Below are 12624 nucleotides of genomic sequence, written 5' to 3' on the forward strand. Positions count from 1 at the left end.
GGCGGGATTTGACCGGACATTCCTGGAGTCAACTGGGTGGAAGACCCTGGGGTTCCAGCTGCTGCACCTCCTCCCTTTGGGTGCCCGAGGACCCCTGGCTGACTCCCTGAGGAGAAGGAGAAGATGGAGTGAGATTGAGCTGCCTGGCACCCTTCACTTCGCTGGAGGCCAGCTATAGTTTCAGCAATGGAGCTCTGCCCATGCAGCAATGCATCCCTTCCTGATGTTCCTGTGATTGTCTTTGCAGCTCCAACAGCTGATTGAGGACTGAGTCCAGAGGCTCATCATCTGAACCAGACTCAGCAAATTCCTTGCCTCCAGCTGTCCGTCGAGTGCTGGCGATGTCGGATGCCCCTGCTTTTGCCTGATGTGGACCAGATTGTGTGCTGTGCCCCTTCGAGATGTGTGTCACTCCGCTGCTGGGGGTCTGGGAGAGCTCTGTGATGGGTCTTCTATTGTACTGTTCTCAGTGTTCTCATCCAAGGTGCTCTTGGGGCTGGAGCCGGGGTCCAGGTTGCTTGGGGGCATCGGGCTTGTGGTAGGTGTGCCTAGGACAGAAAGTGGAGATTCTTAGTGCATGGCAGCTATGTAACACACAGATCAGTAGGCTCAGAGTAGCGTTGAAAGAGGGTTAATCTGGTGCAGGATCCTCATGGTGCTTTCCGCTGAATTCACCATCGCTGCAGGGACAGTCAACATCATCTCCAGCCAGCGTGAAGGCTCTGTTTTCAAAGTTGCTCAGGCCATTGATATCCGCCACACCACCCCTGGTCTGGGACCTCTCTCTTTTATTATGCACGATCTTGTCCTGCATAAAGTCAAATGGAGAGGGCGTAAGCAAGATGTATCTCAGGGCAGTCGAGAAGGGTATCTGGCATTTGTAGGTAATTAGTGGAGCCATGGAGAGAATGAGGACAATATCAGGAGAGGGGATGGGGCCAGCTGGAGATGTGAGGGCATGTGTGAGAGTGTGAGTGATGATGTCCATTGAGCTGGGAGTGAGTGAGATCCCTGTGGATGAATGGTGGGCTTGCGAGTTGAGTAATGAGATGGTTGACTTACCGGGGGGAGCAGATAAGATCATTCATCCCCTTTTGGCACTGGGTGGCTGACCTCTTGCACTCACCAGTGCTGCCACCACCTCCCAAGCCAGATTAGTGATGTTGCTGCCCTTCCTGCGGCCAGAGCAGGGGTAGAGGACATCGTGATGGGCCTCCGCAGTGCCCAGCAGGCACTCAAGTGAGACATCGTTAAATCTGGGGGCAGCATTCTTCTTTGCCTCTGGGGCCATCTCTTCAGTGGAGCACTCCTATGCTGCAAGCGTTGAGAACTGTGTGCACTGTGCCCGTTTAAGTACGGCCCCCACTATGAGGAAGCTGGGAGGTCAGGTTGGGTTCAGCGAGCCGGAAGCTGCCCGCCAGTGATTTCCCGTACATCACAGGAATGTATTATTAATGAGGCGGAAAGGAGATGATACAGCATGAAAACCTGTCACTGCGGCCAGCAGGATCGGGGCTGATTCCCCTGCCCGCTACCGCACTCAGTGCGATTCTGGGATGATCCTGCCCTTTGTGTTAGCACACCCTTAGACTGGAATTTTCCTCTCCCACCAGCAGAGGGGTTGGTGGAAGGAGGGGATGGAGAATATGAGTGGGGGAAAAACGATCAGTTTCCCGACAGGGAGAAATGACAGCGACTTTTACTGTCCCGACTGTCACGGCAGATAATAGTGGGCTGCAATTATCATATCATTAACGGTATTCAAATCAGCATCAGACCGGAATGTTCCCCCTTGCCTGCATATCCTCCACCCTGCCAGCAGGAGTTCAGGCCGATCCGATTTACAACCAGACTGGACTTCACATGACCAGGCAGCACTGACCTGAGAAGCCATGGCCTGAATCTCCAGAGGAACACTTGGAGGTAAGGTGCACAACAACCGGTGGGGGTGGGGGGAGGGGGCGGGGGAGGTGCAGTGCTGGAGGATAAAGAGGGGTCAGAAGACAAAGTGGGAGGTGGTAAACTAGGGAGCCATGAAGAGGAGGAAGAAATCAGGGAGTCATGAAGGTGGTGGGAAGAATATTCAGAGGGAGGGGTCTGTGCTGTTGATGCTGAATCTTGGAAGGTGGAGGCAAACCAAGGGTACTGGTGGCAGGAAGGCACTGTAACTGTGAGAGGGGGCTATGAGATGCAGTAGGGCGGGAGGGTGAGGATCCGTCTGTGGCAGGTGTTTGTCTCGTCTGGGTCATTGGAGGGGACAAGAAGTTTAATGCGGATCTTGGGAGTGGGTAGGATCAAGGTAGCATGGGGACTGTGACAAGAAAAGGCTCATTAAGGAGGAAAGGCCTTTGAAGGGGATGGTGGTGAGCTCTAGGGTAATGGGAGGTTCAATGGTGACAGACGGGAGGATGAAGGTAACATGGGAGAGGGTGATGGAGTCAATGGTGATGGGGGAGAGGGTGGTTCCAAGAGGGTAGAAGGTTGGAGACAGTTTGGAATGTGATGCCCATCCTCATGCGAAGGCAAAACAAGGTGTCGCTACCCTCGATGTCCAACAGAAAAAGTACGAGATGGGAAGAAGGTCATCGGGTGGGTGGAACTGAACTGCTCAACTGGACAACTTAAGAATCCTGATAATCTATTCTGACAAGGCAAAGTTCTCCCCATAGACTGCAAAGGGCAGTGGAAGGAAAGGGGAGAGTGTGACTGGGAGGCTTCTCGCAAATGGCTCGCATGAGACTTGGCAAAGAGCGATGCCTCTATGCGCAGTCACGATTCAGGGGGCATAGACCCAGCCTTGGTCACCCCCTTGAAAGGGAGGGTGGGAGGGATAATGCACCCAGGCAATAACACAGCAACAGCAAGAAAAAGCCAGGAGACCTCTGTAGAGTACAATAATTAATATATTCACAAAGGTACAGTAACTATTTACAATGATACCACCTGTGCCACCAGTGTGAACTTAATACTTCTTAATTTTCCTTACCCTACCACTATATCTAGGTGCTTCCCTGACATCTACAGCAGAAGTGAGGGCTGCATGCTGACTATTAGGCTCTCTTGTTGGTGACTTTGGCAGGCTTCTCTGGAGGGTTGTGGACTGAAGGGTCCAGCCTGATTTGGGCCTCCTGCTTGGGCAGGTGCACCCTCAGCTGTCTGAGAGGCTGGGGCTGATGGGGTCACAGGCAGACGGGGCTCTGAATGCATGGACATCCTTGGAGATTCCTGGGTGGAAGACCCAGGGGTGTCTGCCTGATGCTCCTCCCCCCTTTGGGTGCCTGGGGGCCCCTCCCTCACTCCTTGAGAAGAAGGGGCACCTGGAGGAAGGTCTAGGTATCCTGTCTCCCTATTGCATAGCCACTGCAAAAACTCACCGGGTGTTGGAATGCAGGCCAGAGCACATCTGTAGCAGAAACTGGGCTTTCTGCTGGACCAGTGTCTCCATAGCATCTGCCATCCTCCCCTTAGAGACTTCAATGTGCTCACATGTTGGAGCCACTCGATCAGAGTGCACATGGACGCACTCGTCTGCGTCACGTGCGACTCTGTTGAGGGCCGTTGACATCTTTGCCTGATGCTCTCCTGTGTCAAACTGATACTCCAGCATCTTCCCCATGACCACTCCCAAGGCTCATCATCTGACAGACTTAGCAGGAGCTTCTTCTCCAGCAGTCTTCTGAGTCCAGATACCTTAGCTGTCACTGCCTCCTCCTCCTGTGGATGCATGCCCATGAAGTGACCACCAGAGTGTGAGCCTAAGCCTAAACTAGATCTATGAGCCACCGAGGATTGTGCCTCTGAGCCTCTGGAGGGTGCAGTGATGGCTCTATAGGTGAAAAGTCATCCTTGTCTTTTTCTAAGGTCTCCTGGAGGCTGGGGCTGAGTCCAGGTAGGGAAGGAGCGGGGGTGGTGGGGGGAGGGGGGCTAGCCTCCCCACCCTTCCTATTGGCAGCTGGAATGGAGAGAATAGAGAATGAATGACTGCCTTGGCTGCCCCCTACATAGCAGAGAGCCTTGCCCTCAGGTTCCAATTTGCAGAGATGAAGCATGCTTTCTCACTGGATGCTTGTTGGAGGCCGACCTCACCAATGGCACATGTACGATCACAGTCCTCCCATGCCAACTTGGCAGCCCTCTGCTTATATTGTGTGAAGGGCTGAATGTCGGGCATACTCCTGCCATCTTCTCCCTCTCAAGCCTGTTGTGTGCTATCTTCCCCTGCTAAAGATAGAGGATGGCTTGTGAGCGCTTCTGGTGCAGGAACAGGTCACATGCTGCTAATTCTGTGGCTGAGAAATGACCCTTGTGATTCACCAAAGCCTGTCCATCATCTGCAGGGAACAAGTGAGGGGTTTGAGGGAATACTGCTTAATTGTCTGTATAAGTGTAGCTCCAACAGCACTCAGGAAGTTAGACACCATGCAGGACTACGTTGACACCCCATCCAGCACCCTCAACATTCAGTCCCTCCACTACCCACCCATTGGCATCTGTGTATGCTATGTGAATGATGCACTGCTGCTAGTCCCCAAGGCTGCTCCGGCAGCCCCCTCCAGACCCATGAGCTCTAGCAGCTAGGAGAATAAGGGAAGCAGAGGCATAGTAACAGCAGCATGTGCAAGTTGCTCTCTACTCCAACCTCCCCATCCCCAAATGGCTGTGCTTTCAGTGTGACTGGGTCAGCAACATACAGTTGCATCCTTATTAGCAGACCACATGGGCTGCAGTGGGACAATGAGGCAGCACCCCAGGGCAACACAGATGCTGGCTTTGCCATTGACACCCACGCCTGTGACAGATTCAGAAAATAGTGAGGTGTGCATAGAAAGTACAGGGTTGACTTACCCTGGTGGCATGGATTAAATCATTAATGTGTTTTCCTGCAGGGCAGTCCTCCTTTGCACCCCTGTGGCACTGACCACCCTGGTGACCTCCTTCCAGGCTGCTATGGTGAGTCAGATGGTCCTCCTGCTCCCATTTCTGGGAAAGAGGACATACCTCCTGTCCTCCACAGGACTGAACTATGGGGCCGGTGCTTGCTACTTTCTAGAAGCCATGTCCTAGCCTCCTGGCACAATGAATTACTTGCTGTCCGGGTGCCTTTTAAAAAGGCGCCTGGGCATGATAGCAGGGCGCATGACGTCCTGCCTATGCCACCACATGATGCAATGAAATCCTTATGGCTGCATAAATAATAGGTGAACAGCACACAATTCAACGTGCTCACCTGCCCCGCTCTCCAACGGGAGTCCGTCTAACTTCCCGTTCCCGCTACCAGACTTAAGCCCAGAACGGAAAATCCCAGTCTTAGTAATTTATAATGGAATCAACACTGAAAAGCATTCAGAGGAACATCTAGAGCTAAAAATGACAGCCAGTATGATTTCAGAAAGACTTTTTTGAGGAGGTGGGGGTAGGGGTTGTGGTGGCATATGGCATTTGACATGACGATGCTGATTTTCTTTTGCTGGTCTATGTCAGCTGCAAATGGTTAAGAACTGGTGCCAATCTCGATAACACTTAAGTTATATGGATCATCAATTTTTATAATTGTTCACACATCCAGGTGCAGAATGGGCAGGTGCAGGAAGCATTCTGGTAGAGGGAGGGAAAATGTCCAAACTTACCTATACCAAATAGCGCTGAACTACAGCAAAGAGTTACTGTGTCAGCAAAATGAGCTGAATTTGCCGGACTAGTGTGTTTGTGACTCACTTATTTGGTCTTCTCAGCTTCGTGTTTTGTATAGATCTATACGTATATCATAATTTTCTGGAATACCAGTTCATATGATGTGGCAAGGCCAGAGACAAACCAGAGACCTCATGTATGGTGCAATCAATTGCTCATTCCACAGACCACCACACAGTTCTAAAAGCTGGAAACAGTCACTGTAAGTTAGGTTGAGGTGTGGGATGGGGAGGTAATCTGCAACTTTGAAATCAACTTAAAAAGTTAACCTCAGTTAAGATGTATTTTTTATACAGGTGTGAAAAGTAATCTCTAGTCCCTACGCATCCGTGTTATAAGGGTTTCCCCAATATGTTTACATGCAGAATCCAATTGGGCATTGTAGACAACTATCACACTTAGTAAGTACTGATTGTGTTGATAAGTGACAGGTTCCGCAAGTGGAGTCTTCAACAGCACATGGGTCTGATTGACAGCTCCCAGGAGGTGTTCCTAAAATTGATGATCCCCTCTCTGCTGTGCAATGGACATGTCATGTTTAATGAAGATGCCCTGTGGAAAATAGCATCCGTCTGTTGAATGCAGATCCTTACAGCTTCATGACCAATGTTAGAGATCTCCAGTGCCTGACTGGAAGAAACCGGTGTTGTAGAAATCGAGCCATTGCCACTGAAAGACTGTGCAAGCCAATAATTCGCCATTTAATGTTGCCCTGTTTTACATTATTTCATTTTAGTGTCAGTCAGTTAATGGAGCCTGTATTCTCACTTAGTGTTGCGAGATTCATTTTAACGTTGTTTCCCGCTGGTCCGACGTAGGGCCATGTGATCTGATCAGCACCATTTTAGAGAGGCCTCCCCTGGCTCCCTGACCGTTTCCCTCTCCTGAACCTGCATGCCTACTCAAAATCCAATCTGAAGCCTGGGCTCCGCGTTCCGATAGTGCAGAAGTGCCGAGTTGGGTGTAATAATCCATGTTTTTTTTTAAATGACTGCCAAAGCTCCTCCTGCCTTTCACCGCTCAGCTCCCAAGGACCCGCCACAATGAGCAGTCAGGAGAGGGAAGCAGCAAATCAGGGAGAGGGAAAGGGTGCAAAACAGATGGCCAGTGAGAGGAAGGGTCCACACCGACCAGGAGAGTCAGGGAGTGGGATGTATGGTGAGCGGGTGGTCCAGAAAGCAGGATTGGCGAGCAGCAGCTAAGTAGAAAGTTAACTATGTTTCTATGATATTTTTCATTTATTTTATTTTAAAAATTATTTCACTTCATTTACCAACATAGGAATTTAGTAATGTAAAGCATTTCAATGTATTTGGTATGTTTCAATGTTTTTTTTTCTGATGAGGCAGGTCCTACAGAATCTAACTACTTTTTTCCTTGGTTTTTAATGGGAAAATGTAATTCTTTTAAAGTTGCAATTTTCAGGAATGTGACTACGACTTTAAGTGAGGACTTACTGTACTTTCATCTTCCTTGCACATATAAATAGGTGGGAAACCCTGAAGGAAATTGCCTTCAGAAGCCTTCCAAAATGTCAGAACAATTTCCAGACTGCTGGGGAGGTGAGGTCTCACAGCTTTAAGGGTTTCTTTGTGGGCCTTTCAGTCTAATGGTCATTTGTTAGTCATAAATCACCTAATAACCAGGCCACCTATTTTTCAGGCTAACTGGTTGTAGTATGAATGTTGATGTAAATTGGCAACTGACATTGACTACAATGGGATGATGAGCAGCAAGACTAGGCTTTTGATGAGGCTAACCTACTCATTAGCTTTGACTCACTCCATGATTTCCTGAAACCTTTATGCATTAACAATGGTGTTTGCCATTAATACATCATTATTACTGCCTGAGTTTGCCCAAATTCAGCCTCATTGACGTAACTATGTGAAATGTCAAAAGGCACTGAGCAAGGATTCAGCACAAGAAAGATGGATGATCATAAATTTATATGGAAAATCATCTCACTGCCAGCAAGGAACTCTTATCGTGCTGTTACTGCTGACACTTTACAAACCTGTGGCATATTCTCTACTCCCCATTCTCAAGACTATTTGAAAGGCAGGATGAAGGTCAGGCATCCATCCTCAACAGGTACAATATACCAATAGATACCTGTGCCTCTTTCAATCTGCCTCGAATTATCTAACAGGTCCAAATTTCTTTACTGTATCTATTTCTCTTGACAGTTCTACAGTTAAACCTGTCATTTTTCTTATCATTTTAGTCATAACAGCATTGGAAACGGGTTCAGATAGTAACAGTGAAAATTCCATTATACACTGAAGGCACGAAGAACTGTGCATTCTCCAGCAGCATTGGACCCTACTTTAACTCTGTTTAAGGAGATCTGTTTTGAATTATAAACTTCCAGTCAATACTTTTAAAAACTGGACAAATAGCCACTGCAAATCATGTGACTTTTGGCATGACTCTTCTTTGGAGCTAAAGTGAAGTAGAAATGTGATGGATATTATACTGTTTAAGAGGGGTTGGAGCAGGTGGAGCAAAATAGAAGGTCAGGGATAGATGGGAATTCAGGAGAGATTGACAAAACAAAGGAGTGTTAATGGTAGGGTTAAAGGCTAAAGAAGGTGCTAATAGTGGCATAAAGGTAAGATTGCAGAATGTGTTAAAAGCACAAAAGAAGGGCATTCTGTGAAAGCAGAACATAAAAACAAGTGAAAGCTGGCACTGTTTGTGGGGGTGATGAATGGTGGTGGTGCTGGAGGGGAGAAAGGATTTTAAAAGAAGAGTAATAATAATAACAAAATTAAAACTTAACAAATAAATAAAAATAATATAAATTGGATTAAAAAGCGGGTAAAGACAGAAGACAAAGTTCATGGTCTGAAGTCGTTGAACTCAGTGCTAAGTCTGGAAGGCTGTAAAATGCCTCATTGGAAGATAAGGTGCTGTTCCTCCAGTTTGCATTGGGCTTCATTGGAACATTGTAACAGGCCAAGGATGGACATTGGGCATGAGAACAAGATGATGAATTGAAATGGCAAACGACAGGAAGGTCTGGGTCATGTTTGCAGACTGAGCGAAGGTGTTCCACAGCTTCTGAACTTACTGCACTCCTGTTCTCTCAGGTCGAATTCTGACTTTGTTATCAAACCTGCTGACAAGGATGGTGATGTTGTTGTCTGGCATTCTGATCTCTATCTTGCAATGGCTGAGCGCCAACTCTCAGGCACTTCTTCCTACCTCCTCCGGACCATGGTCCCACCACCAAACGTCAAACCATTGTTTCCAGGACTGTCACTGACCTCACCTCCTCTGGAAATCTTCCTTCCACAGCTCCCTACCTCATAGTCTCCCAACCCTGGACAGCCCGCTTCTACCTCCTCCCCAAAATCCACAAACAGGTCTGTCCTGGTAGACCCATCATGTCAGTCTCTTCTTGCCCCACGGAACTAATTTCTTCCTATCTTGACTCCATTCTCTTTCCCCTAATCCAGCCTCTTCTCATCTACATTTGGGATTCATCTGATGCCCTATGTCATATCAACAATTCCCAGTTCCCTGGTCCTAACTGTCTCCTCTTCACGATGGACATCCAGTCCCTCTACACCTCCATCCCCCACCGCGATGGTCTGAGGGCTCTCTGCTTCTTCCTTGAAAAGAGGCTCAAACAATCCCCATCCACCGCCACTCTCCTCTGGCTGAACTTGTTCTCTCACTGAACAATTTCTCCTTTGAGTTGTCTTGCTTCTTCCAAATAAAACGTGTGGCTATGGGTACTCGCATGGGCCACAGTTATGCTTGTCTTTTTGTGGGGTATGTGGAGCATTCCTTATTCCATTCCTAATCAGGCCCCCTCCCACAACTCTCTTTTTCAATAAATCAATGACTGTAGCGGGGCCGCTTCATGCATTCATCTGGACCTGGAAAAGTTTATTGATTTTGCTTCCAATTTTCACCCATCTCTCAGCTTCACATGGTGCATCTCCAACATTTACCTTCCCTTCCTTGACCAATATTCATCCCAAGCCTACTGACTCCCACAGCTTGATTGGCACCACTTCCACAAGCTGTCACTCACTCCACCATTGATGAACAGCAGCTGCAGTGTGGACCATCTACAAGATGCAATGCAGAAACTCACCAAGGTTCCTTTGGCAGCACCTTCCTAACCCATGACTGCTACCATCTAGAAGGACAAGGGCAGCAGATACATGGGAACACCATCACCTCGAAGTTCCCCACCAAGCCACTCGACGTCCTGGCTTGGAAATATGTCACCGTTCCTTTACTGCCGCTGGATCAAAATCCTGAAACCCCCTCCCTAACAGCACTATGGGTGTATCTACACCCTGTGGACTGTAGTGGTTCAAAAAGGCAGCTCACCACCACATGCTCAAGGGCAATTAGGGATGGACAATAAATGCTGGCCCAGCCAATGACACCCACATCCCGTGAATGAATTCTGAAAAACTTTGAACTTGTGGAAGTCACATGATGAGGGGACATTTTTTTAGTCAGCTTCTTGCTGATATAAAAGCAGTATGCAGATAGAATTCCATTGAACTAGCAGCAAGATACCAAGCAGCCAAAGTAATAAACAGCAATACCTTGAAAGTGGAAGATCCTTTCAGAGAGATGGAGTCCCCTGTTCCGGTTAAAGTTCACCTGTGAACCAACCTCCTAGAAATTGGACTAGAAGAAACCTCACAGCCTGCTGCAAATCCCTCACTTTACAAGATCTTCACTTAAACTTTAAAGCATCAGCTGCATCTAAGAAACTATGATCCTGCCATGAAAGAAGCTAAGATAATAAGCTGTCACAGCTTCATCTGTACCTTCATCTGTACTATTCTTTGTGTGTGTGTGTGTGTGTGTGTGTGTGTGCAAGATGAGTGAGTGAAATGTGCTAAATTCAAGGTAACTGTGATAGTGAATGAAGTTTTTAAAATTTTAAACTCATAGAGAACTTGCTGCTGAAAGTATTTAATTGGGACATTCAATCTGAGCATAAGAAAACATTCACTCTTTACATACAAATGTTCTGATCATGGGCAAAAAAATTAAACACACAAAATCTGCCTGTAACATATCACTCTTGCTGGATTCATGGTTACTGCCTTCATCATAATTAAAAAATGGCAGATAAGGAGTGGAGTTCAACACTGGCTTCCCGAAGCCCAACCTTCTACCTGGGGAAGAACACAAAAAGATAAATAAAAACAGAAAATGCTGGCAATACTTATCACATCAGGCAGCCTCTGTGGAAAGAGAAACAACATTACACTTCAGCTCGATGGTTTTTTAGCAGAACACAAGAGGGAGAAAGATTGAAGCAGAATGAACTGGTAGATTCATTCTGCCTGGACAATGAGCTGCACAGCACCCATTTTACTGCAGCTAGCTGGATAGCATGCATTGGGAGCTTGTATAAGTGGTTGGGATCATTGAATGAAAGACTTCCCCGTTCAGAAAGTTGATTATGTGCTGAACTGGGGCATGGATGGGTGCAGTTGACTGCTTCTTGCACCTGTGAAATCCTGGTAAAGATTTATTGCTATCTTGTGTTAATGTACCAAGTACATTGGGAAGGTTGTGAACTGTGCAGTTTGTGTGAATAATATGTCTCTCACCTGCTGGATTTATCAGTGGACTACCAATTAGCTCATGCTGTTAAGTCACCTGCCATTGGCATAGAGGTGTTGTAAACATAGAAATTGAGGACTGGGGTGACTTACGTTGATATTATCAATTGAACTCTTCTGGTGGTATGGACTAGGACTATGCACCTCCTGTTTGACTTCAGGAATGAAGACTAGCTATTCCCTTGAATTTGATATTAGGTTTAAGAGGGAGAAGGGAGAGCCACAACCAAGGCTTTATATTTAAGGAAGGCAAATGTAGAAGGGATAAGAAATAAATTTACTGCAGCAAACTGGGTTGAACTATTAATGGGTAAACATACAAAAAGTGGAACACATTCAAGAATATAATACAAAACCAGGACATACCCCTAAAAATCAAAGGCTTCACTTAAACATTGAAATAACTATTAACAACAAATAAAGTAAGACACAGGATCAAGTTAAAAGGAAAGGCTTACACAAATGCAGGAAAAAGTGGAAATCTAACAGAGCAGTAGAGGTGTAAAAAGCCAAAAAGGGATGCAAAGAAGGTAGTAAGAGGTACCAGATTAATGCAAAGGGGCCTGCTTAAACAAAAACAGAAAATGCTGGAAAAACTCAGCTGGTCTGACAGCATCTGTGGAGAGGGAAAAAAACAAAGTTAACGTTTCAAGTCCGTATGAAGGAGAGTCATATGGACTTGAAATGTTAACTTTGTTTTTCTTCTCTCTCAGCAGATACTGTCAGACCTGCTGAGTTTTTCCAGCATTTTCTGTTTTTGTTTCAGATTTCCAGCAGTCGCAGTGTTTTGCTTTTCTCTAGAGGCTTGCTTGTTCACTTCAAATACTCAACCATGTAGGTGTGTGGCTGGACTCATATATAGTCCAGACCAGGTAATGATGGAAGGTCTCCTTCCCTTAAGGACATTAGTGAACTAATTGGATATTTACAACATCCAACAGATCCATAATTTTTACTCATCAGCTTTGTATTTCCACATTTTTTTTAAACTGAATTCAAATTCTCAATATGCCATGGTGGGATTTGAAATCATATTCATTGATTATTAACACACGCCTCATAATTACTAGTTCTGTAACATGACTACTGCCTTATACTGCCTGTGGGTGTTACAGTACCTTGGAAGGGTACAGTGCAAATCCACCACAATGATTCAGGGGTTTAAAAGGTTAAATTAAAGGACAGGATGTATAAACTTGGTTTGTGTTCCCTTCTGTTTAAATGGAGAAGGGGTTGAACTAATTGAGGTGCTAAGTTATAAAGTGATACAATAGAGGAGGTACAGAAAAATGAATTAACACATATTGTATATTGTGGCTGA

The 12624-nt window shown here is 46.5% G+C and overlaps 1 protein-coding gene across 4 annotated transcripts in view; it reads left to right on the forward strand.

Annotated features, from left to right (window-relative positions):
• The first annotated feature begins 1502 nt into the window (after positions 1–1502).
• Positions 1503–12624, forward strand: part of LOC121293358 — a 60366-nt gene continuing 49244 nt past the window's right edge. Inside the window, exon 1 of one of the 4 annotated variants that reach the window (XM_041216347.1) lies at positions 1503–1923. The gene's annotated coding sequence lies outside the window, so the exon portion shown is untranslated. The remainder of the gene's footprint in view (positions 1924–12624) is intronic. The other 3 variants (XM_041216343.1, XM_041216346.1, XM_041216345.1) reach the window with 3 other exon arrangements.

Source organism: Carcharodon carcharias, chromosome 21 (genome assembly GCF_017639515.1).
Source record: "Carcharodon carcharias isolate sCarCar2 chromosome 21, sCarCar2.pri, whole genome shotgun sequence".
NCBI classification, from domain to species: Eukaryota; Metazoa; Chordata; class Chondrichthyes; order Lamniformes; family Lamnidae; genus Carcharodon; species Carcharodon carcharias.